This window comes from Schistocerca gregaria, chromosome X, assembly GCF_023897955.1.
Source record: "Schistocerca gregaria isolate iqSchGreg1 chromosome X, iqSchGreg1.2, whole genome shotgun sequence".
Classification (NCBI taxonomy): Eukaryota; Metazoa; Arthropoda; class Insecta; order Orthoptera; family Acrididae; genus Schistocerca; species Schistocerca gregaria.
In genome coordinates, this window is record NC_064931.1 from 32,218,690 (window position 1) to 32,243,291 (window position 24,602).

At 40.6% G+C, this 24,602-nt stretch overlaps 1 non-coding gene across 1 annotated transcript; it reads right to left on the reverse strand.

Annotated features, from left to right (window-relative positions):
- Window positions 1-16,232: 16,232 nt before the first annotated feature.
- Trnat-cgu (transfer RNA threonine (anticodon CGU)) lies at window positions 16,233-16,306 on the reverse strand. The gene has a single exon. It is a non-coding gene; the product is annotated as a tRNA-Thr (tRNA).
- Window positions 16,307-24,602: the final 8,296 nt, after the last annotated feature.

The window sequence follows — 24,602 nt, forward strand, 5'->3', positions numbered from 1 at the left end:
ACACTGTGAGAAACAGAGGGTCCTGATCCCGTCCCCACAGATGAAACGTTTATCGTAATGAGCAGACAATCATACTATCGCTGCAGTGCAGTATGTACCTCACGACCTCTCGATTGAAACATTACCTGGAGTACCATATGTGGAGCGCTACCAATGCCCTCAAGCACATACGTCTTGTAGTCCTCGACCTTGAGAGGATTTGAGACCAAACGGTGCACGTCCTTAGCTAGCCTTTGGATGGCACTTGCATCTATGCAGTGTGCGTACATCTTCGATCTGAGACCCACAACTCCATAATCTGTGAACCATTCATCTCGTCTTTCATCAGGCCAATAAACTTTTTGTTTTGAGGTGTTATTGCAATAGGATTATTGGGCGTATACCTAGACGTGTCAAAATTATTCGTGATTGCACCTAATTACTTCATATGGATTGCAGCCTTTCACTTAGTGGATGAAACTACTTGTATTCATATGAAGTAACTCGAGATCGGCGAAGCAAAGTGGTACATGTGAAGTTTGAAGAGGTCCAGAACGTACATACCGATATGTTCAGGTTTCCTGAACTGCACTGAAATCTTGGCCATCTCCACAGTGACTAGTCCTTCATTGAAGGCAGTGGCCCATTTGAAATTTGTCGTGGCGTTGTACTCTCTTGCATCATAACGCCCAGCTCATCCGTAAACTAAATGAATTTCGCGGTATTCTCTAACATTCTCTGTCGTTTTTCCGAAAACTGAATAATTCCTCAGTCTGTGAAAATATTTTTCAAAATAACACATCAAGAGAGCCCCCTCTTCAGTGTTTAAATCAATGTAGTCTTTCACCCACGGACACTGGTCGAATGACCCTCCTTGATAGGCCAAGGGTGCACTTCACAAAGGAACCAGCTACTCGGGTAGCAGAGTATTTGTGCAATGCACATGAGGGTTTTTTAGGCTAGGCAGTAGTTTGAGGTGCTCTGATGAACATTCGCCAGTCGATATGTAGCAAGGGAACTCAAACGGCCTTCAGAATAAAGACGCTTCGATTGTCACAATTTTATCAGTAAACTGTGGAAGTATTCGAATAAAGTTTCCAAATTTACTGCCCTCCAGGGAAGTTCCGCACTCAGATAGTTCTTGGGACCAATAGGTGACTGAAACTCTTGGAACGTAACTGGAAAGACAGATTAGGGGCCATAGGAGGGGGAGTGTTCATTCCAGTTGACAAAAATATTGTCTCAATTGAGGTCGAAGTTGAGTGTGACAGTGAAGTCATCTGGTCGCCTACAACAGGTGTAGATGAAACCAAGTTAATTGTTGGGTGTTTTTTTAGGCCACCCGATTCTGATATGACAGTTCTAGAGTCATTCAAAGAAAGTCTACGTCTAATAGCGCGTAAATGTCCAGATGGTCCAATACTAGTTGGAGGAGACTTTATACTGCCGAGTATAGATTGCGATGTGTATGGATTCATTGCAGGGGTTACAGACAGACAGTCATGCAAAATACTTCTGAACATTTTTTCTGAAAATTCTCTTGAGCTGGTAGCTCGGCAGCCCACGCCCAATGGAAATATCTTAGACGTTGTAGCTACAAATAGCCCGGACCTTATCGACAATGTCGGCTTAAAAACGGAGTTTAGCGACCACGATGTCATCATAGCAACTATGATTACGAAAGTTAATAAATCAGTCAAGAAGGCTAGCAGAGTGTTTCTGCTAGATAGAGCAGATAAGCAGTTATTAGCATCTCACTTAGACAGTGAATTGGTATCACTTAGTTCCAATAAGATGGATGTAGGTAAATTATGAGCAAAGTTTAAGCAGATAGTAAGTCATGATCTGGAATGTTATGTGCCGAGTAAGAGGATAAAGGGTGGAAAAGATCCAACACGGTTTGAAACGTCCCCTTAGAAAAATTTTTACAAGACTGTGCTTAAACTGACACACAATAGTTTTTAGCGCAACGCAATCTGACTTCCAAAAATCCCTACGAAAGAATGGCCCTGACTAACATTAACCTATACGTTTCACAAATCACTTACCTCACAAAAATCTTCGTTACTCAAGCTACTGCAATACAGCGAGCGCCACTACTGCCAGCTAAATAAAAGATTCAAACTACTGAAGGCACTAACTACTGATAGGCATAGTTAGCAAATGAAAGATTTTAATAGAGAAAAAACAATGTATTTACCTCACTAGTCATAATATATATAGCAGTTCATGACACCAATTCTTACAAATTTCAAAACTCCGCCATCTCTCTCCCCACGTCCACCACTGCTGGCGGCTCACCTCCAACTGCGCAACGCTATGCGCTGTTAGCATCCAGCTGCCGCTGCTCAACACTACAATGGCGAGTATTACAACAATGCCAACCAGCCACAGACTGCACACGGCACAGCCAGTGATTTTCATACAGAGCGCCACGTGGCGGCGGCGTTACCAATAAGAAAACCTAAACAGTCTACTTACATAGCCCCCATGCTCCCCACAAAAAATTTTTACAAATTGTTTTGGGCAGTGGCCAGTAATGATTTGATAAAATTTTTCATAATTACTATAACAAAGATATCAAATGCACACACTTATTGATACAATGTTGGTCAAAAGCTAAAATTCTCTCACAGTCCATAAACACAGTCCTGATCGTTCATCATAGTAAAATTGCAGTGTTTTTTTTCAAAGTCTGAGCAATAAAAGAAATTGCACTTGGAAGTAGTTGATTTCTAAGCAGTCTTGAAGAAGTAGTGTTGTCCTTCCAACGAAAGACAGTGCTGACTCTTGACATGCAGATAGATAATAGGCCACAGCAGAGTCAGTCAACATTGAAGACTATCGGTAGGTAGGTCAACACAGAGCAGACCCACTGTAGTCCTGGTAGAGATTACTATTGGTGGGCCACCCACTGCAGTCCGTGTAGAAATAATGGTATTGGTGGGTCATTAAAGGTGTAGACCCACTGTAGTCCTTGTAGAGATGGCCAGCAGCCATCCGTTTGACTTTGCAGGCGCACAATCACCATTGAAGAGTCTTGCGGATAATATAGCAAGTCCATAACCACCACTTGTGCACTCACAAAAATTGTTTTTGAAATGTCCTTACAGCCAGCAGTGCTGTTATCCAGTCCCTTACTGAATTTTGAACACACGTGCAAACACTATCAGTTCCTACTTCTCACATATTGTCCATATACTATGACCAACAGAAACGTGTGCAGTGAAATGTAATTTACAAGTTACTTAATTTGATGAACTGGTGTCAGTTACAATTTTATAACATAAGAATGCAATAACAAAGGTACAAAATACATCTTTAAAGAACATAACAATACAGATAACATTTGCATTAGTACAGGCTTTACAAAAGAATCGAAATAGCAAATACATCAGTGTTACAAAAATTACGACATAAGTACATACATAAAAGATCAGAATAACTTTTGAAACATCAACTTCACACATGAGCATTAGAACAAAATAGAATAAATAATGTGTAATCATCTTTACGAAGTAAATAACATGTTATTAACGCAAATTATATTTGAAGATAACAGTATTCCTCATCATAATGAATGTAGCTTAGTATTAGAAGAGAAAAAATTCTATGAAACAGCACACAGAGACAGGAAGAAAACAAATACACAAGGGTACACAAACACATAGTGGGATAATGCAAGGAAAGTGCAGGGTTTTTACTGCAGTATTTTGCAAACAAAACTTTCTTTATGTCTCGGAGATCTCCCTTCGTTCTTCATTATTTCCAAAAAGTCCTATATATACCTGCTTTCTGTACTTTTCTCATATAACCTCTCAGTCCATTTCTTCAAATCCATCGCAACTCATTCTCTTATATAGGCTACCCCCTCTTAAGCTAACTTAAATCTACTGAGCTCAGATGCTTAACTAAGGGATGAGGCAATGCAGCAGCACAAATCAATTTACACAAACATCAATGTTAAAAAATGGAAATTGGCAAAAAAAAGGCAGCAATATTACAACTAATACAAGGCAATGCACAGCAAACAAGAAAAATAAATCAGTAATAAAATTGGCTTAACCTAGTAATACAAAGTGACATTCAGTAGCACTATGAATGGCAAACAGTCGCAGCAAATGCTATAACTTATACCTAAACATGACAAAGCTCAATCAGAAAAAATGTTACACTAAAGACAACAATGCAGATAAGGGAAATATATATTCACATATTAATGTCTATATAATTAAAGTGGTGCACCACAACTTATTCTATGAAATAAATTACCAAGTACTTGAAAAGAAAATTATGTATGCAGTTCCTATTACTAGTTCCTTCTTATTGTTCTTTCCTTTCCAAGTGCTCCTTTTTTTTTGAAGAATGTGGATCATAAAATTATTATTTAACAGATCTGTTGACAGAAAGTTTTCACATTAGCAAATGCATTTACTTTTATTTTATATAACCAATGTTGTAACACAGCTGGAAAACAGATATCAACTGAAATAAGCAATTATGCAAAGTAAAGAATAAAAACATCATTCAATAGCTATGTGGCATTTCATAAGTCAGAAGAAGTTCTCTCAACTCTCGTAGAAAGACACTTGTCATAATCAGGTGTGCAGATGAAAGAATGTTTCCAAGAAATGAGCGTGTCGTATTTGCGGTGCTTTCTACAAAGGAATGTCAATAGCGAGGATAATGGCCTCCCTTTTTTTTTTTCACCTGTGCCTCTGAAAGGCACACACTAATGGCTTGTTTCCCGGTGGCTCTCGCCCAGCTGGGTGCCCACGACGCATTACGTGCAGGTGGTCACTTAACTGTCTTACCGAAATATTTACGACACCAGTTTCCGCTACATTGGCAGTCTCATATAAAAAATTTCACAGGTCAAGAACTTGCGTTACAAATCTGTAGAAACAAAATCCTATTGATATAACAGTGTCCAAAAAAGCTCCGTCGGCATTGTAATACTTTCACACATTTGCATACATTTCATAACTCTTAAAGTACGATTCTTGGTTTCCAACAACCTTTTTCACAAACCAGAGTCTCTAACCACTACTCTTTATTCCTTACCTTATTCGTCGGCATTTCTTCAATATTTCATCATAACAGATACATAACATAATCAAATAACTCATACAGCATCAGCTTATTGATCATAAACATACCGCAACAGCAGAATACACATAGTCATAGTAATAATAACATCATAACACCACAGTCAAATTCTCAAAATCGTCGTAGCTTCCTCCAATAATTTCAAAACCTAAAAAAAATTCTCTGCTCATTTCAAAAGTGTCATCTACCTCAAACGTACTTTAAAAATCATGATCGCATACCAAATATGTCATTCAAAGCTCTCATAGTATCACAATGGTTCCGAAAAAATATGAACAGTTCACAAAGTACAGACAAAATACAATTTCGTAAGTGTGAAGTTGTCCAACAGTGTAATTACGTAAACATGTGTCACTGATGTAGTAAAAAAAGTTTGTCTCTCAGTTAAATTATCAGATAGCTGTGTAATTTATATGTTAGAGAAATATGGTACCGATATGTAAAGTTGTATAAGTAAATACCATATTAGCTAGGGCTCCTTGTGCTTGCCAAACACATGGTACACAAAGTAAGCATGTACCCCCCTGAGGAATAATGTAATTATATCCTCAGGTGTTACAGATTACAGCAATGGAATGAAATGTATCACGGAAAACTTTCTTTGTAATTCAAATATGTTGAAAAATAAATAGTTTAATGCGTGTCCTGTAGCGCTAAATGTGCGTCTTGCTGTAAGACAATCTCTGTGGAAGTGTCGTAGTTATTGTCCTCCGAAAGCTAAGTTATGCAGAAGTCAATGTACTTACCTCATGATAAACGAAATTGAAATGCTTTGCGTATAGATATCTTAGTCATTACGCTTATTGCCGCGATGAAGTAAGTACTGTACTGTAACGTATTGTTGTGCTACAGAAAAGGCTGTCTCATTGTAGCTATACCACAAACGTTACTACTAAAACATGTTTTACTTTCCAGAAAAATTGAGAAAAACTGTGCAGATATAAAACAGATAAACTGCAAAAGCAACATTGTAAATTGTCACTCATTAGTAGCGTCGTGATAAAATCGTGTAGCTGTCACATAAACTAACCACTGAGTCATCTGGTATCTCACAGAAAGTATTTTAAATCCAGAATTTATTTTCACATAAACCAAAATGTTGCATTAAAATCTCATTAGCAGTACTGGTAACTGTTCTAAATATGTCAGCCTTATAGTCGTTACGTAATCGTGCAACTAACAAGCAAGAATGCACATGCACAATAACACTGTGACGTCTGTTCACTATAACAATGCATTCGTAATTTCTGTTTAAATAAGTTCTCTTGGTTCTTGACTGGATATTTAACTTCAAACATGGTTGCATGTTAACAGATTCTAAGTCTGACAAATTGTACTAATAGCGTGAAGTGAAAAATTTTATGGCAAAGACAAAGTTAAAAAGCAGATTATTTTTCAATAAACGGTTTTATATGTGAAGTGTGGTGTAAACCTTTACTCTTCCTAGTACGCAGACTGTCAACTGAAAAGCAATTATCATGTGGTTACGTTGGTAAGGAACACTGGAATTTTGCTCAAGTTTAGCTTGTTATTTTTCTCGGAGCCAGCCGGCGCACGTGGCTGCCTGCGGTGCGAGTCATTGTCTGTTACCTCTTTGTTCGCGCGCGCTGTTATTGGGATTTGGAGACCTAACTTCTACAAATTCACCTTGCCGAGAGGGCCCAGCTCTGTTTGAATCCCAGCAGTTCTGATGAAATTCCGGTATGTCGTTATGATAATATCGTCTGTCGCCATGTCGGTAGTTCCTGTAGTTTCTTTCTTGTCAGTTAAGTGGTGGAGAATTTCTCCCTGAATTATCACTGCGCGGTGGATCCTTGCGTCTGAAATTATTCTGTCTCCCGTGATAATAATAGTTCTGGTTGCCATATTGTCTGTTTCTATGATTGTCTCTGTCATGTTCATTACTACGGAAATACGATCTTTCTCTGTAACTATTACTCTGCCAGTGGCTGTCATACGGGTGGTGTCTGTTTTGGTCACGATTTACGTTGTACAAATAGACATGTCGTGTCCAGTTATTGTTTCTGTCGTCACGGAATTGTGACGGATGTGAACTGTAGTGATTGTTTTCCTGTTTTCGCATCCCGCGACTGTCTGTGTCAATTTCTAATTCTTGTAAGAGTCCCTGAAAAGCTTCAGTGTCGTCTTTGCAACGCCCTGCCAAAATAATATTCCTTAAATGTTCAGGCAATTTCATTATGCAAATGCGGATGAGTTCTGAAGGGCTATATGGGTTCGAAAGATATTGGTTCTTATGCAACATGTCTTCAAAATATTTGACAAGACTGGAAAATTCAAATTGTTCGAAATGTTTCATCATTATGATGCTATGTTTTACTCGGTCTTGTGTAGCTTGAGACCAATATGCTGAGAGAAAGGCATGATAAAATTCTCCTTCACTATGACAATCGTGAATGACCGATCGCATTCTTACAGCTGGTTCATTCTCCAAGTAGCCACACATAAATTCTAATCTGTGCTCTAATGACCAGTTGGGAGGAAAACAATGAGAGAATTGATGGAGCCACGCTTGTGGATGAATGTCGTTGCCAGAATTCTTAAATGTTTTGAATTTACGTGCAGTAATGAACAGCTTATAGTCAAAATCATCGTGTCGGCGGGTAGCATATCGTTCATTGTTACGTCGTGTCGGCAGTTCCATCTCAAAATTCGGTGCACCTTGCCAATTTCTTTCACAATTTCTGAAATGCCCTGTGTTATTATTTTGTGGCTTTTCCGTATTTATAAGTCCCTCTTCTGGTGTTGGAGCGCGACTGTCCTCTGAAATACGTAATTCTTGTATTACCTGTGTCAGCTGATCTTGCACTTCCCGGATTTCTCTTTGGTGTTGTGTATTAATTTGATTCTGATTTTGTTTGAATTTCCTAATTTGTTCGCACTCTTCTGTATCATTCAGATCATCATCTACCTTTGTAGATAAGTTAGTGAACTGATCTGAAAGTTCGGCTACTTTCTCCGATAGTGAACACATTTCCTCCGTGTGTTTTTCTGAACCAAGTTTCAGAGTGTCCATTTGTGTTGAAATCGAATCTACTGTGACCTTTAAGTTTTCCTGAGTTCTTGCAAGTTGCGTAACCGAATCGGTGGATGCAACTGAGTCCATTTTAGCTTGCAAGGTGTCGTGATTTTCACGAACAATAGTTTGTAGTTCTTTTATGGCTGCTTCATGATTCTGTAATGCATTTTCATGCCGCGAAAAAATAGGTTGAAAATGCTCACAAATTTGTGTTTTAACGTCATTACAGATTTTTTGGCATTTCGATTCTATGTTATGTAACTCAGTAGTTAAATCTTCACGTGTTTCTTCAAGTGTGGTGTCTAAATTTCGAAGATTTTGTTCCATTGTGTCGAACTTTTGAAGCTTTTGCTGTGTTTGTCTCTGATTTTGTTCCATTGTGTCTAACTTTTGAAGCTTTTGTTGTGTTTGTCTCTGATTTTGTTCCATTGTGTCTAACTTTTGAAGCTTTTGCTGTGTTTGTCACTGATTTTGTTCCAAGGTGTCTAACTTTTGAAGCTTTTGTTGTGTTTGTCTCTGATTTTGTTCCATTGTGTCTAACTTTTGAAGATTTTGTCCCATTTGTTTCTGATTTTGTTCAAGCGTTGTGTCTAACTTTTGTAGCCTTTGTCCCATTTGTTGCATTAACTGTAATAACAGTGCACTTGTGTCTGAAACATGTTCCTCAGTGCTTTTCGGCAGTGCATTTGAACCGGCAATATTCGCATTTTGAAAAGCAGAAAATGTGTCTTGATTTATTTGAGAAAACGGTGAGGACGCAAAATCTGAATCTACAGTATTTGCAAGATTGTGTCCTGTCATTTCGGAATCCTGAAGCGAGCTGTTGCCGACCGATCGATCGATAATGCTTCCCTGTTGACTAATTGTTTCATTGCCTACACCATTATTTGCAACCCGCTCCATTTCCCTATGCGCTATTACCAAATTACTACTTTGAACGTTAGTGAATTCATTACATGGTGACGCTAACACACTGCTTTCGTCTTCACTGTCATTTCTCAGTTTACTTTGGAGCCTAGTGTTACGTTTTTCTCACGCCATTATTGTCACAATTTTTCACACGACAACACAGAAAAATACAATTTGAAGAGCAAAAATAAGAGAACACATTAACATAGCACTGAAAATAATATGTAGTTTATTGCAAGCGAAGCTGCGAAATACTTCGTGCAAAACTACATGCATGCCACAACTATTTTACTGTACAACAATGAAAGACTGCAACTACAAAGGAAATTCTCTCTATGATTACGCGCTAGCAATAAAAAAAATCTACATTAATTACACAAACTACAAGCAAAAAAATCAGAAGATTCCAGTGAGGTATCCTCGGCTAAGGGTCGACATATGAAACGTCCCTTAGAAAAATTTTTACAAGACTGTGCTTAAACTGACACACAATAGTTTTTAGCGCAACGCAATCTGACTTTCAAAAATCCCTACGAAAGAATGGCCCTGACTAACATTAACCTATACGTTTCACAAATCACTTACCTCACAAAAATCTTCGTTACTCAAGCTACTGCAATACAGCGAGCGCCACTACTGCCAGCTAAATAAAAGATCCAAACTACTGAAGGCACTAACTACTGATAGGCATAGTTAGCAAATGAAATATTTTAATAGAGAAAAAACAATGTATTTACCTCACTAGCCATAATATATATAGCAGTTCATGACACCAATTCTTACAAATTTCAAAACTCCGCCATCTCTCTCCCCACGTCCACCACTGCTGGCGGCTCACCTCCAACTGCGCAACGCTATGCGCTGTTAGCATCCAGCTGCCGCTGCTCAACACTACAATGGCGAGTATTACAACAATGCCAACCAGCCACAGACTGCACACGGCACAGCTAGTGATTTTCATACAGAGCGCCACGTGGCGGCGGCGTTACCAATAAGAAAACCTAAACAGCCTACTTACAGCTTTAATAACTAAATTCGGCGGATACTGAGGAATCAAGGCCTGTTGAACTCTCGGTTCAAAAGGAAACGCATAAATTATGACAAGAAAAGGTCACTAGAGATTCGTGAGTCTATGCACGAAACGTACAGCTACCACTGTCACACCTCAGCGTAAGATTTGGCAGAGAACCCGAGAAAATTCTTGTCGCATCTAAAATCGCTAAGTGGGTCTAAAGCTTCCATTCAGTCCCTTGTTCACCAATCTGGTGTGGCAGTTGAAGACAGCAAAACGAAAGCCTTAGTTTTAAATTTCACGTTCAAGAAATCGTTCACACAGGAGAATTGTACAAATGTACCGTCATTTGACCATCTGAAAAACTCCCGTATGGAGGGCATAGTAATGAGCATACCCGGTGTAGAGAAACGACTGACAGATTTGAAAGCAAATGAATCACCAGGTCCAGATGTAATCCAAGTTCGATTTTACAAAGAGTAACCAACAGCATTGGCCCCTTACCTAGCTTGCATTTATCGCGAATCTCTCACCCAGCAAAAAGTCCCAAGCGACTGGAAAAAGTGCAGATGACTGCAGTATATAAGAAAGGTAAAAGTACGGACCTGCAAAATTACAGTCCAGTATCCCTAACTTCTGTCTGCTGCAGAATCCTTGAACATATTCTCAGTTCAGATATAATATACTTTCTTGACACTGAGAAGCCAGGTCCATAGACCTACAGAGGATCGAAACTTGGTGCAGGGAGTGACCCTTAGTGTAAACAAATGTAATGTATTGCATGTACCAGAGTATTGGGATAACCTGTGTTCTGGCGCACTCTACATTGTTGTCAGATGCATCCAAGATGGCGGCGACGACGTGATCCAAAATGGTGATGTGTAGACTTGGCAACAGCGCATGACATCATCCAAAATGGCGGATTTTGGCGAGAAGATAGGTCAATTGTGCTACCTCCACTAACCTAACCCCCTCCCCTCCGCTCTCCCAGAAAAATGGCAGGAAGTTCAAATTCCAACAGGATAATGAATCACACGACGGTTATCTCTACTAACCTAAAATATCGTGGGAAGATAGGTCACTTGGGCTACCCCCACTAACCCAAGTCATCCAACCCCCACCTCTTCCTAGGAACCGGCACCAAGTTTGAATTTTGATGGTAAAGAAAGGTCAATTTGCGTATCTCTACTATGCTAAGAAAATGACGAGAAAGAAAGGTTCCCTCCACTAACCTAAGCCACCCGAGCGACACCTCCTCCTAGGGATTCGTGGGAAAAGGACTCGACCAGTGCTGGACATAAGTCTTTATTTTGCATGCACCAGTCTTTATTTAAACAATTTCATACAGTACAGCCATCCAGTGTGTTCACCCCAGGTCCGGAGTCCAGATGACCTAGAACACACTACCACCATCAGAGGGCGCTATCGTCCAAGATGATGGACATGATGTCAGCTAATGTCGCGAGTACCGTTATCCAAGGAGGTGGGAAAAAGTGTATTCATCACGAGGTCTGGACTCATACTGACCTAGTACACAATACTGTCACTAGAGTGTGCTCCCATTACGTAATCCAAGATCGTCGTTCGCAGTATGTGAAAGTTCCATCACCCCCTCCCTACCTGCAGTCAAGCACAGAGAGAGATATGCTGCAATGCTTTCTCTCTCACACGATTCTAACGAGGCATGCGCCACGTGTATAACCTGTGAGTGCGTGAATGCTGACGACATAGCCTCTAGCCTGCACGCACATACTGACTTCACAGATCATCTTCTAGAAATATACTAGCGACTCTAACAGAAGTCATCTGACACATTGTGCATCTAATGTATGAGATATCTAAGTACTTAATTCCAATCCAATTTTAATGATATCCGATAACTGAATGTATCACTTGGAGATTCAATGATCAAACAAGAAGTTAGAGATTTTCCCACTAGGACCACAGTCAGTCATTCGTTCATGACGTACCACCCCTCGCCCCTAGAATGCTGCGCTCCTATTGGCTACTGCATCAGTGACGTGATTCGACATCACAGAAGCTATATAAGCCAAGCCACAACCAAACTCGCCATCATTCTGCTTCTGAACTTCTACAAGTTTCTCAGAGTTCAATCATTTGCACTTTCATTATCATCATGAAGCATACTAACAGCAGCACCAGCGACAACAGCACCAGCGGCAAGTGCCGCCGTGGAGATGAAGATCAATTACCTGGTAAGTACTTTTTCGGTGTTCAAATATCTGTTTGAGCCACAGTCTACAGACTGCTGCGCTCTTTAACGGATTCTGTGTCTGTGTTCTGTGTTATATCTGTTTCGGCCACAGTCCACAAACTGGTGCTCCCTCTAACAGATTCTGTGACTGTGTTCAATGTTTGTTTGTCAAATATCTGTTTTGGCCACAGTCGAAAAACGGCTGCGCCCTTTACCAGAGTCTGTCTCTGTGTTATGTGTTCTCTGTGTTTGTCAAATATCTGTTTCGGCCACAGTCGACAAACTATTGCGTCCTTTAAACAGATTCTGTGTCTGTGTTATATCTGTTTCGGCCAAAGTCAAAACAGACTGTTGTGTCCTTTAACGGATTGTGAGTGTGTTATGTGTTTTCTGTGTCATATCTGTTTTGGACCACAGTCAACACAGACTGCCATGTCCTTTAACGGATTGTCTCTGTGTTCTATGTTCCATGTTATATCTGTTTCGACCACATTCCACAAACTGCTGCGCTATTTAACAGATTCTGTGACTGTGTTCAATGTTTGTTTGTCAAATATCTGTTTCAGCCACAGTCGACAAACTGCTGCCCCTTTAACAGATTCTGTGTCTGTGTTATGTGTTTTCTGTGTTTGTCAAATATATTTGTTTGGGCCACAGTCCACAGACTGCTGCGCTTTTTAACAGATTGTGTGTGTGTGTGTGTGTGTGTGTGTGTGTGTGTGTGTGTGTGTGTGCGCTACAGAGATTTTTTTCCATACTGGATATTATACTCAGTCTTTTCCGTCTTTCTAGAATACATCCCTCGCATGTTGGCTGAGCTAGCCCATCAGGTCGAGAGGGCTGGAGCACAGTGCGGGTAAGTCCATTTGTGAAACGTAGTTCTTAGATAAAATAATTTCGTGTAATATATGTTGGTTTTCTAAGTGCCTAGATTGAGCTGTCTGAGACATATTCCTTTCTTTTCTTGCTAGATGATTCTATGCATAGGGAGGGAGTCACTGAGAGTGTCATGCAAGCAGAGCAAGATGGGGGTGAATTCCCTGATTGGGTTCATGAGATGCGGCCGCTGTAGATGAAGAAGAATCTGAAAGGCGCAAGCGTATGACCCTTTTAGATGAGGCGGGGAAGATACCGGAGTGGGTGGGAGACCACACTGAATGTGCTGATGAGTTGCTCAAGTCATGGAGCCAGAGTGGAGAAGGTGAATATTTTTTAACTTTATTATTACAGCAAATAATTACGATTATTTAGTCTTATTATTTATTGTTTTTAATCTAGATCATTAAACTTATTTCTTTTTATTTATGTTGCAGGCGAATGACATGAAGTACATTGTGTATCTAGAGCGGTGGTCGCGGGGGCAGGAATTGGCCACACTCCACAGAGACACGCAGCGCCGCGTATAGCACCGATCACAACTGCCCGAGAGGTGGCGGCAGCACCTGCCCCCGACCACCGCAAACCCTTTGGCGCCCATGGGCCAATCAGCCAGCAGATGACAAAGGAGGACATCTGTCTCCCACCTCACTGGTTGGTAATCGCCGCAGCCCGGTCGTTCCCACCGCCTCCGCCTCTTCAGTTCACCTCCGCTGTCAGCGAAAGGTGTGTGTACCATGGCGCGTACCCCTCCCTACAGCTGATGCTCTCTCACCAGCCCCGTCATCGATGAGATGGGCGTGTAGTTGTACAAGTAGTAATAGTAATATTGATTATTCCTGTGGCTAGCGGTAGTGCTCTCCCCTGTCCTATTGATAGTGAAGGATATCAGAATAACGGTATAATGACCCCTCTAGAATACTCAGCAGTTACTAGGACTCATTCACAAGGACTGAGAGTCCGGGAAAGAGGTATTGCAACCCTGTCGGGCTTTTAGAAGCATGCCTCCCTGTCCATTGCTGAGTGGTATCATGAATCCACCTTGAGCACTATTATGGCCCGGTTTCCCGAGATGGAAGTACACGGGTCTGCTAAAGCACTCAGCCATATTCCACACCTTGACATCCATATAGGGGAAGGCGGGGCAAGATGGGGAAGCTAAATTTAAACCCTTACAAAAGGGACAAAAATAAACAAATTAAAGTAAATTTGATTATCATTTGTTTACTTAATCATTGAATTACAATATTATGCAAAGAAACCTGCAAACTTGATACATTTACTTAGAAATATCTCGATTTCAAACATAAACTACCAATTCCCCGTCTTGCCCCATATGTGGGGTAAGATGGGGAACTAGCATGAATTCATCTCTAAAGCTTAAATAAGGACTGGAATAACGAAATCATGTGGCGATAAGGTTTCAAAACATGGTTCTGCGAATTGTAGAATCAGGTATTACGTTTTATTGAGGCCTCTTATTTTCACATAGTAGACAAGTGTGGACAGCCTCGTCATCATCACTTTCTATCCCTGCACAAGTGTCGTGGGCCCAGCGTCAGCAGCTAATACACCGCATCCAGCCTCCTTCAGAGAAGTCATAGCAGTATAAACATTCTTCACTCTCTTCCTCGTTGTCATTCCAAAAAATGGTTCAAATGGCTCTGAGCACTATGGGACTTAACATCTGTGGTCATCAGTCCCCTAGAACTTAGAACTACTTAAACCTAACTAACCTAAGGACATCACACACATCCATGCCCGAGGCAGGATTCGAACCTGCGACCGTAGCAGTCCGTTGTCATTCCACCTCAGTTTATTATCCATTGAGCATGAAGGGGTGGTTAAGACGTCAGTAACGTTCCTCACTTTTTCGTTGTCATTATGTCCTTTTGGTGGTATCCCAGGCTTATTAAACGTATTTGAGAAGACTTTTGGTACACATGCAGCACGTTTGGGGACTCCTTTTCGTTTAATTTATTCAGATAGTTCACTCCTATATGGAGATTCGGTTAAAACAACGTGTCTTCCAAGCCTGTTACATGGTTTCCTTTTCGTTTTTTTATCCACCTTTGGAATAGCTAACAGCATTTCAAGGCTGGTAACCTGAAAGTTAGACGAAACAGAGGCTTGATCGTCAGTTGTTAATTGTTCAGGTATTTTACGTTTTGACAACATCTCTGGTATTTAGTCTTCCGTTTCTGTAACTTCAGATGTGTGAGCTTGATGAATATCTGTAGCTGAACAGGGAAGGTAATCACTTTCTTGAAACACATTTCTGTTTACAGGCCAAATGCCTGTTTTCCGAAACTCGTTCATTGCTGTGAACATTGTAGCTGAATGAATGAAGGTTTTGCCGAATAAAACTGCGATCCTATGCAGCGTAACAACTTTTCCAGGATGGGTGTGAAGCCACGATCTTACTTAATCTTCGTAAAATTTACTGAGAGGTTTCATAAATGCCACGTCCAATGGTTGAAGACGCTGTGAGCAGTGTGGTGGCAAATACAGCAAAGACAACCCCATTTTCGCGGGCCACATCTATCAGTTCTAAATTCTTGGTGTGCGTTTTGTGAGCGTCCAATATGAGAAGTATTGGTCTTTCCTTTGACGCTCCAGTAATTGCAATAAACGTCTTACACCAAGTCAAAAATAGTTCTTTCGTCATCCAACCAGTTTCTTGGACTTCTGCCCAGGCACCAGGGGGCAGGCCAGTCTCAAACGCTTGTTGCATTCGTTTTCGAGGATAAATTAACATAGGTGGTATGTAGCACCCCGACACTGAAACACAGATTTCTGCAGTCACAGTCTGGCCTCTTTCTGCTGAAGTAACTGCTCCCACCTGTCTGCGCCCTTTCAAAGCAACCACCTTTGTATATGACTGTTAAACCAGTCTCATCGCAATTGAAAATTCTGTCTCCCGTAAACTTGAATGTGTCTAATTGATTTTATCTATACTAAGATGGTATCTGTTCTAGTGGACATGTATGAAAGAACGGGCATCATCGGTGACCATGCAGGTCGTTAGAATGAAATTAACACCCTTCGCTGCTTACAGGCGTTGACATACGTCAACGGGGACAGATGAACATGTGTGCCCCGACCGGGACTCGAACCCGGGATCTCCTGCTTACGTGGCAGACGCTCTATCCATCTGAGCCACCGAGGACACAGAGGGTAGCGCGACTGCAGGGATTTATCTCTGGCACGCCTCCCGCGAAACCCACATTCTCAACGTATTCTCCCGCACTACATTCATAGTGCCCCCGCCCATTATACTCATTACTCGCGGCGCGTTGCCGATTCCCGTAAGAGTTCGGGCTCTGTTTGTGCATTCGCACAGAAGAACAAGATGGTCAAGTGGTCGGTGAGCCTTAACTATATATATACTAAGATGGTATCTGTTCTTTCGGACAACTGTAGCTTATAGCCCTTCCCCGTCTTACCCCACCTCCCCGTCTTCCCCTACATGTATATGATCCGGTAAATGGAGGGTCCAGTTAAATTAAGCTCCCTAAAGATATAGCAAACAAGAAGGCATGCATTAATGTCGCAAATACAAACGATGATGCTTGTTTTGCATGGTCAATCCTGGCTTGTGAGAGAAATTACAAGAAAGACCCACAGCTCCCGAACAGTTGCAAAGTCCGTGACATTAAAACATAATGTAACTTTGATGGTATAGAGTTCCTTGTCAAGATTCAGGACATACCTAAATTTGAGGCGCAGAATACCAGCATATCGGTTCACGTTTATGACCTGTGTAACAACAACGACTCTGTACTATTATACATATAAGTAATTTTTTCCATCTGATTTTTCGATAAACTTGTGTAATTGATGTACTGATTTCAATTTTTTGTTTCATGCCATTGTGTTAAGAAAACTGTAAATAAGTTTCAATGTGAATATTAATGTTCATGTCAAATGTCAAGTAATATTGTAATAGAATTGAAATGTAACAAATGTTGAAACTGTTGTAAGATGTTTAAAATTGTAACTGTGCGTCTGGTTGATACGTAAACAATGTGTTAGGATATGTAGAATGCAAAACCTCGGGTGAATACCCGGTCTGCCAGGGAGCGGTAAAAGGTGGATGGCAGGCGAGCGCGGGAAAATGCGCGCGGGCACTGCATGGCACAACGGGCTCAACAGTAATTGGAGTCTGGCGCTGGTTTGAGCAACACCTTCTGGAGCGAGGAGGCTCTCCTGGAAGACGTAGCTACACTGAGCCTCGGGTATGCCGTTCCAACGCCAACACAGCATGGCAAAAATCCATAGGCACTAAATGGAAAAGTACTGCGACGCTAAGAAGAATTAAAGTGCCGATACATCAAGAGCCATAGCTGTGGTTGTATGTGTGCTCTGTGCCTCGACATCTCGTCGCCCGCCAACCGCCGCATCGATACTAGCAGGTTGAAACTTTTAGTACTGTATTCGTGTGGATCAGAGTGTGAACTGTGTTTATTTGGTGCAATAATAACCTAAGTTTTACCAGAACTTTCCCATCATTTAATTATCCTCACAACTAACCTAGATAGGGTCCTTTCCAAATGTTGTGCAATCTGAGTGTCCCGAAATGAAAATTAAAATTTGTGTTAATAATAATTATTTGCAGAACTAGCTATGTTAGAATGGCGTTTAAAGAAATGTTTTTTTAAGGAACCAGTAAATGAATAACGAAGGTCTAACGAAGTTGAAAGATAACTTTAGTATTGATATAGTAATGAAGTTTATTATTTCGAGACAGATTTAAAGGCATTTAAATGAGCAGTAAATAAGATGAAAAGAGTAGCAACTTATATACTGGAAATCTTGAACACATAATAAACTCAGTAATCAATTTGTTAAATGCAGCGATCATAACAGTTTCAGGGTCCCCACTCATTCATTTGAATTCTGAAGTGTTCTAAATTGATTTGACCAGCAAAAGTTAAAGTCAATATAAAAGTCAAAATTTATCAGTGTTTTATCTTTATCAAAACTGACATTTTGTGTGTGGCACGAAAGTGCAATTTCTAGGGTAACCTATGCAAGATTTTAATCACATTAATAGACAGGATAAAGTTTTGTAGTATACATTTTACTGTAGTGTTATGTATTCATGGTTTTCCATATTAGCACAGAACGTGAAACTATCAGTTAAATAGATTTTATGGTTTTAAAATTCTACTATATTATGCAGTGTTACAACTTGTTGTTTTGCATGAATATATACCAACGTGTACCGGGAAGAAACTCAGTTAATGCCTAATTAGGCTGGCGACCATATTATTATCAAATTGGTAGCATCTTCTGGGTTGCTTTTGATCCATCCTGACGTGTAATTGCATTTCGAACTTACTTGACGAATCATTGTTATTACAGAGTGGACGTAAGTCTGATTTGCCACCATTCAGGTACACGCGCTCAATATCTATACGAAAATCCTTTCTCATAAGGTGAATCCCGCTCACTTACCATAGCACAGGCTTTAACGAGTACTGTGTCAGCGGGAATTACACCTGGAGAAGAAAAGCAAGCCAGATGAGCAAGGCAAGCACACCATCGTCGGCCCCCACCATTTTCCAAAATTTGCAAGTGACTGAGAGCTGCATGTAAACATGCTGATCTTCTATGAAGGTGATAATTATCACTATGTTTGGATCAAAGACATGTCCCGACTCCTTTCCTCCCAACTATCAACTGATTCTCGGGGTAAAACATACTTGCTTAAGGTGTCTGAATCATTTTTCATCAGAAGAGTTATTAGCGATACATCTACTAGACTGTGCTTCCAAGAACAGCACCAACATTCCCATGACCAAATCAAAGGAAGATGATGAATTGTATGAAAAGGCGGTTAATTGAAATATTTATGGGCTACCGTTAGATATAAAAGTGGAAACTCCCCGTAGAGATCATTGCCATCTTACGGGAAAGTTCCGTGGTGCAGCTCATAATGCATTCAATTTGATGTATAAGTTACTACAGCACACACCTGTCTTTTTTCATAATTTGAGTTGGTATGACGCTCATTTTCTCGTTGAGTATTTGGCTAATTTCGGTATAAAAAATGATCAGGTCAGTGTCCTGCCTGAAAGTGTTGAGAAGTACATTTCTTTCGCAAAATGTATTACGCCAAAAATTACGCTCTGCTTCCTTGACTCTTTACACTTTATGCAGACTTCACTCCAGAAACTCCTTGAAACTCTACCTCAGAATGACATGCATATCACTCGATCTGCATTTCCTGATGAGAAAAAGTTCCAACTTGCGATCAGGAAAGGAGTTTTCCCATACAAGCAGGTCGACTGTATAGCAAAAGTCAATGAAACCAGGCTTCCTGACATATATGCATTTACCAGTACACTCACAGGCGATACAGTAACTACAGCAGATTATCAGCATGCTGTGAATGTTTGGCAGGAATTTTAACATCCCTAATTTGGGAGAATATGCAAGACTATGCATAGACACAGACATGTGTTTGCTTGCAGATATTTTCGAAAAGTTCTGGAGTGTATGTATGGCCACATACTCTCTGGACCCCACCTTTTCTTACACGGAACCTGGGTTGTCCAGAGATGCTGTGCTCAAAAGAACAGGGAGCAGCATCGAACTTTTGACTGATGCTGCAATGCTTCAATTTTTTGAGGGCGGGATCCGTAGGGGACTTTGTCAGTGCGTCCACCGGCATGCCAAGGCAAATAACCCACGGATAGGTGTCGGATTTAATTTATCCCTTGATTCGAGTTACATTATGTACCTAGATGTGAACAACGTATATGGGCACGCCATGGTGCAGCTACTGCCGGTTGGTGGGTTTTGATGGGTGCCTGTAAACGAATTGAAGGAATTAAGTGGAAAAATAATGTGTCTTGCAGCCGATTCTGATGTAGGGTATGTGGCAGAGGCAGACATCACATATCCTAATAATTTGCATGGAGAGACAAGTGACTTGCCGTTATGTCCAGAGCAACAAATTCCATGAGGAAGCACCACCCCGAAACTGTTGGGGATAAGTAGAGATATATTATTCATTATTGTAATCTCCAGCAATGCCTCAGCTTAGGGCTGAAGCTTGTCAGAATCACCTGGGCTATCTCCTTCAAGCAATCCCCCTGGTTGAAGTAGTATATTGAACTAAATACCTAAAAGAGGGCGGTCTCGAGTAATGATTTTGAAAAAGATTTTTATAAATTAATGAACAATCCCATTTTTGGGAAAACTATGAAGAATGTAGGAAATGGACGCGATATTTTGATTAGAACTGCAAGGGAAGGGTGTTATGGCGTGAGAAAGTGTATCGCCAGACCGAATTTTAAGTGTGGCACCATCTTCAGTGAAAACTTTGTTGCTGTGGAGACGTAGAAGTCTGCAGTAGAGTCTATGAAGCCTATTTATTTGGGGATGTGCATACTGGATATCTCCAAATTCTACATGTACCGCTTCCACTACGAGTTTGCAAGACCTCATTTCGTAGAACCAAAGTTGCTTCATATGGATACAGACAGCTTTATCTACTGGATCAAGGACTGAGGTACATATGAAGTAATTAGGTGCTATGGTAAAGAATTTGACACATCTTCTTATAAGGTCGATAATCCTTACAGTATTCTTCCTAAGAACAAGAAGGTTATCCGTCTCATGAAAGATGATGCGAATGGTTTACCGATTGTAGAGTTTGTGGGATTGAGTTCCAAAATGTATGCATATCATAAAATAGACGGGGGCACCCAGAGGTGGGCAACGGGTGTTCGACGTGTGACATCTCGCACTCTCACCATTGAAGACTATTTGCAGTGCCTGTATGGTCGCAGTGTTCAAGGCGCTCCTCCACACATCGTTCGGCAAACAAGTATTCGATCACGACGTCATGAAGTGTACGCTGTACTGCAATGTTAAGTCAGATTGTCTCCTCATGACGACAAAAGAGTCATTTGTGGTAACAGCGTGGAAAACCTCCAATGCTCACAATATTTACTTGAAGCAAAAGTAAGGGTGAGGGCTCTGATTGAGAGATAGAGAGAGAATGAGTGTGTGAATGGGATGGGGTGGGTTTATGTATCAAATAGTTTGCCCTTTTTATCATAGTGTAATTATTGGTTGTGTGTGTGATGTGTGGTGTGAGTGTGTGTGCGTAGTGGGGGTGTAAAAATATGTATGAAAGTGTGTGCATATGTGTGCAAGTGTAAAGTATATATATACCACGTGCTGAAAAAATAAATATATAAGCACAATGTGCTGAAGAAAAATATTATTGTCCATCTTTCGTTATTCGTGTATGTGTGTGTGTGTGTGTGTGTGTGTGTGTGTGTGTGTGTGTGTGTGTGTGTGTGTGTGAGAGAGAGAGAGAGAGAGAGAGAGAGAGAGTAAATAGAGTAGTGTTTAAGCTTCACTTACTGCTAGTAATCCAGCCAAAGTAGTTTTATTTCCATCCAAATAATTTTTTCCTGGGCACAGCTATTTGGGTTGGACGCTTTAGAGCCACACAATTAACTGTTATTATTAAAGTATTTCAGCTGTCTGTGGTGGAAAATGTCTAGATCTACCCAGTTAAAAAAAAATATTTAGAGCTGCTCAGTTAAGTTGGGGCCATCCAATGAAATGTTGTTATTAAAGTATTTCAATGATAAATATATATTTCAAACATTTATATAGTACTTGTGTCGTTAAGTTGGAACCACTCAATTAATTAATAATTTCACGGAAAATGTCTACTTAAAATATTAGGGCTATCTAGTTAAGTAGGAGAGCATTAATTCACAGAGAAGCTCAGTTCAATATAGTCCGCTTGGATGGAATTTCATTAGTAACAGTATTTAGCATGTAATTTAGTCTATACCTCTTCTTTAGTTTTAAGTATGGCTCTATAACCAACATTCCCTTCGAGGAATCTCCAACATGTGTTGGATTATAGTAATAATAATAAGTTAAGAGTATCACTGCATTGAACTGTAATGTATCTCAAGATTTATATATATACTGCACAACACAAACTAAACTGTAAACTCAAGAACTGAATTGAATTGAATAAAGGAAAATAAATTCCTTACCCTACATCACTGTTCTTATTTTAAAAAACCTAATAATTATGTTTTTGCTAAAATATATGTTTGAACATTCAGGAGTTACATTTCAATTGCACGCACAAGTCTACAAGACATAGCGCCTTTAACACACAATTTCAGAGAATTCAGTACTGAAAGCGCGCCTATTAATAGCGCAGGTACCACTACTCCCCCAGTGACAGCGCGCTAAGACTGTGGTAAGTGGTTCGCACAGTTCCAGTGGAATGCAGGTATAGATGGGAGCAGGAATAGTATCAAGGATAAACTTACATGTTAATGACGTTGGTCTAAAAAAAAATAGTATACAAGGATTGTTTGGGAAAAAAATTCATTTACTTCCCATTCAACTTAAAAGTAATTTTACATTTTCATAAGCAGATACAACAGCACATTATCGATACATGTTCTTGAGTCGATGGACAGAAGGACAGCTGTAGAATTCCATGTCATGAAGAGGAGCAAATTTAAAGAATCGACGCATCCATGAGATCTTCTCCTTCCCCTTCACGTAGACGATGGTATCCACATGATCAAATAATTTAAGCGCAGTCACCATATCATTATAGGGTATGCCAGGATCATCCCAGTGATTTCCATGGTAGAAATGCGTTAACCACTTTGCACTCTTCTGTGTCTTAGCACACCTCACATGCTTGAAAGACCTCGGTGATGCAATGTTTGCTGAGAATGTCTCTATTACTCCAGCATGTTGTGTGTATGCTATAGACGCAACAGCTGTGCTCGCCATCGTAGAACCCCTGAGGGTCTCCAGTGATGTTCACACCTTGAGACGCAATTGTGAAATGCTGCCGGCCGTAGTGGCCGAGCGGTCCTAGGCGCTTCAGTCTGGAGCCGCGCGACCGCTAAGGTCGCAGGTTCGAATCCTGTCTCGGGCATGGATGTGTGTGATGTCCTTAGGTTAGTTAGGTTTAAGTAGTTCTAAGTTCTAGGGGACTGATGACCTCAGCTGTTAAGTCCCATAGTGCTCAGAGCCATTTGAACCTTTTTTTTTTTGTGAAATGCTCTAGGTATGGTGCAGCACCTATTCATTTATGCAGCTCGTTGCACAACACCGGTGAGCGGGCAGTAGTTGATTACACGGTCATGTAGAACTAGAGCATACACGGCAGTGTGTTCTGAGAAATTTGTCAATTATTCAAGGTCCAGACTTAATTATTTCATTCTGTTTCGAGCAGTCTATTACGATGATCGGTGAAAGCTCCTTGAACTTACATGTACTGAGTAGACACTCTCCTGCCTCTCCTTTGGCTATTTCATAGTAAGAAGAACGAAACCTTGCTTCCATGTCATAAGCTAGACTGCATACATTTTGATTCCACTGCAGATGTAAATTGTCATATGGGTAGAATTCTGAATTGAGTTAGGCTTTGGCATTAGTTAACTTGCAGTTGTCGAACACGATGGAATCATTTGCTATGTCAGTGACACAAATGTACCCGAATTCAAGGCTTTTAAGAGCTGCAAACGTTCCTCGTCTGATACACTGATGTGAGGCATTTTCCATATTATCTTGCTGATTGTGATCACAATCGCCTCTTGAGCTACTTGTATGTGTGAGTTACTGTCCATCGCACTCCGCACCAGAATGAGTTCCTGTTTAGCATTCATAATAATCTGTCTCGTGTCCTCAAAGTATCCCATAACCATTTTTAGAGCTATGCAGGCAGTAAATCGCCTGTACTCTTCCACTGTTCTATCCTCTGGATCGTCTATGAACCATCCCGCATTTTCTAAACAATGCAATGCAGAGACGTATGTTGTAAGGATTGCTGTTATGCTGACATTGCGTGTATGGTCAACCTCAGTTCATAGTGTATCTCTTGGAACAGGAATGCTAAAGCATCATGTGTAAGCTTGGATCCACTGTATCGCTGCCGTCGGTTTTCTTGAATGACCCCTCTAGATATGTGAAACGCTTGCATGGAGACGTGAGTGCGTCTTGGTGCTAGATGACAATCCTGATTTAATCGTTCTTGTTAAATCTGGTTGAAGTGTAAGGTTTAAGTATTCCTGACGTATAATTCTCTCATCATACTCTTCTGGACTGGTTATACTGAGTGAGGACGTCATTGCGAGGTTTCAATCCAACTGATTTAAGAAATGCGTAGTTCGCACGTGTTATCACTTTGCTCTTTGGTAGCGAAGTGGCATGCTATGGAATGTGAGCACTTGTTTTAAACCGTACGCCCATCCTGCCTTAGATGTAATCGTACAATGATTTCCTCACCACGAAAGTCAACAAGTTGATTATTCTGGTCCTCAATACGCAGCTCCAAATAGTACAATGTCTGACGGTCAGCGGAAGGTATATTGAAGTGGCAGGGGTCTCAACAATGTTATACCCCGTTGCATTTACTTAGATCCTTCTTCAGAACCTGACCTTTTGTGTAA